Genomic DNA, 2875 nt, shown 5'->3' on the forward strand with positions numbered 1-2875 from the left:
GAGTGCCAGGGAGTGGGGCTGTGAGAAATCACCAATTCCTCACTCCCTGCGTCTTTCTGGGCAGGTTAGAGCTGTTACTGGGACAGAGATGCTCCAGCATCCTCGCGGGAAGGCTCTCCCAGGTCCAGCAGGTCCCTCGGACACGCGGGGGTGTGCAGCGCACAGAGGGCAGCGTGTCTGGCGCTGGGGCGGGGAGCAGCGGCCGTGGTTTCCTGGGGAAACCGCTCCGTGACTATCGGCCGTGCCGCTGCAGGAACGGAAACCGAAACCCGGCGCTTTCGGATCGGTGTTTTGTGTGTCTAAAATCGGCAGATCCTCGTTTTCGACTCTTCCCCGCCCTAATGCTGTGGATGTGGTGACGCAGCTTTGCCTCCTCCCTGCCCCAGCAGCGGCTTCCTGCGCTCTGCAGCCAGCGATGAGGGACGGCAGAGCCGGCTGCCCTGCTGCTCCTTGTGCGTTGAGCAGGGACGGATTTATAAAAAACAGTGAAAGTTGTTTGCTTCTAGAGCTGGAGGGAAAATATCCCACCTGTAAAATCGATGAAACCTCCAGATATCCCACCTGTGTAACCAGAGTGAAGCCTCGGTGCCAGGACTGCTTCACCTGAGTGAGCTGGGCACTGCCCGTCCTGGCTCGGGCACATCAGGGGCGTGGTGCCAGGTATTATGTTTGTTTTTCACTGCTGTCTGATGCTGGTCACAGAGACCTTTGATGTGGTTCGAGTCAGGGCTGCAGGGAGGATGATTCCTGCCCCAAGCAGTAGCAAATGGGGTGGACTCTGTCACTATGGACCACTCTGATACCAGGGTTGGGCTTTGCTTGGTCACTCTTCCCAGGTAGGAATGGGGTCCTGGTGCTGCACAAACCATAGCAGTTCCCATGGCAGCTGCAAGGACAAAGCTGGGAAGCCCTTTCCTGGGTGGGAACACTGAGCATGGGGGCTTCACGGGGTCGGATCCAGCTATGAGGCTGAGCCACCCACTGCTCCTTGCTGACAGAGCAGAGAGCAGCAGCGCCTGGCAGCCCTGTGCAGGTGCCACAGGTCCAGCAGTGACCAGGGCGTTGTTGCACAGACCTGGTGGCTTTGCTGCCCAGGAATGCCTGGTTTCCACAGCCACCCAGTGCTCTGCTGGGATCCATCCAGCACCCACAGGCCTGGGCTGCCCCACTCCTCTCCTTGATGGGAAAACCCTTTTCTTGGCTCCCTAGGGTGCTGCTGAATGGTACCCAGATGAGAGTTCCCTCTGGGGCACCCAGCAGCTCTGACTGCACAAAGCAGGAAGGTCAAAAACGTAGTTTCTCTTCCTCCTTCCACTGTGTTGACAAACGTGCCAGAAACCGGTCTCTGCCCCTCCCTCCTACTCCAGTGCCGGCGTGCCCCACAGGGTGGCTCTGTGTTTCCTCCTCCCATTTGCTTTGAGGAAAAACTTTTCTTTTGTTGCTAAGGTTGGCTGTGTGTTGAGGTGGCACCGCCAAGCACGACGTGCCCATCCATCGATGGAAGGATTGAACAGCGTCCCTGTTAGCAGGGACACATTGCTCTGGTGCCTGCGATTTTTTTACAGCCACTTGCAGCTGGAGGTGTGTTAGCTTTTCCTAGTTGTTTCCAGGGCTTGCAGCTGGCTTCTGGCATGAAGATAATTCCATTAAGTTAGAATGCTGGGGCTTGACCGCAGTGTTGGGTACAGCACCTGCTTTACAGGTCAGGGCTTTCCGAAGCCTTCGTCCAGGCTGGTGAAATGCGGCTGCTGGTGTGAGTTCCTGGGATGGGGCTGTTAGAGGAACTTCCTGGGATTTTGCTTGGGTGGGTGTGTTTTGGGGTCATATCAGGTTTTAGGTTTGTTGGTTTTGTGTGCAATACTCACAAATCTGCTCCATCACCAAACCGCTCAGGGGGAGGGCACTGCCTCGTGCCTGTATGATGAGGCACCGAGCTGTTGTGGGATGGGTTTGGGGAGGTGCAAAAGGGCTGAGAAGGGGCTCCACAGCCCGGGTGCTGAGCATCAGCTGATGGCGCTGGTGTGGTAACACGTGCCCACAAACTGGAGTGCGGCCTCTTGCCCCCGGCTGTCGGCGCTGCCCCACGAAACACGATGCCAATGAGCCTCGGCTGCTGCCGAGGGTGCGTTTGGGGTTTGTGTTTGTTTTTGGCTCAAGGCTGAGCTCTGCAGCGGGTGCATGGCACCAGGCGGGGAACCGAACAGAAAACGAAAGTGGTGATGAACAGAAAGGAGGGCAGCGCCTCCCACCCCTCCGAGCCCCGATAAAAAGGAAGCTGCTGGGGGTGCCAGGCTGAATACCGGGGCTGCTGCTCAATATTCACTTAAAACTTCGGTGGCGCCGCTCCCAGCTCTGGACCGAATCTGAGCGCGGGGAATCCCGACCTGCTGCGGGTGAGCGGCGCCCCCGGGAGCGGCCCCTCTGCACTTTGGAGGGGACAGGACCGGGGGCAGACTCGGCCCCCGATGCGCTGGGATGCGGGGCTGGGACGGGACCGGGGTGCGAGGCTGGAACTCCCGGGAGTGCCCGTCCTGTTCGCTGAGCGATGCGGGTGGTGCTGTCCCGCCGGTGCCGCTACCGGTACCGGTACCGGCTCCTGCTGCTCTGGATGCCGGTGCTCGCTCCCCTTGGTGCCCCTTCCCCTTGGTGCCGGTCCCGCCCTGTTCGCTGCCTGTGCCTCTTGTCCGGTGCCGGCTCCCCGCTCCTGGTGGCGGTCCCGGTGCCGGCTGGGGCTCCCGTCGGTGCCGGTGCCGATCCCCCCGCCTGATGCCCGTGCCGGCTCCTGCTCCCCGCCGGTGCCGGCGGGCGGGGCGGGGCGGGGCCGCCGTGATGCAATTTCCGCGAAGTCCGGCCCCGGTTTGAATGCAGGGAGGCC

The sequence above is a fragment of the Catharus ustulatus genome, chromosome 17 (genome assembly GCF_009819885.2).
Source record: "Catharus ustulatus isolate bCatUst1 chromosome 17, bCatUst1.pri.v2, whole genome shotgun sequence".
In the NCBI taxonomy this organism is placed as follows: Eukaryota; Metazoa; Chordata; class Aves; order Passeriformes; family Turdidae; genus Catharus; species Catharus ustulatus.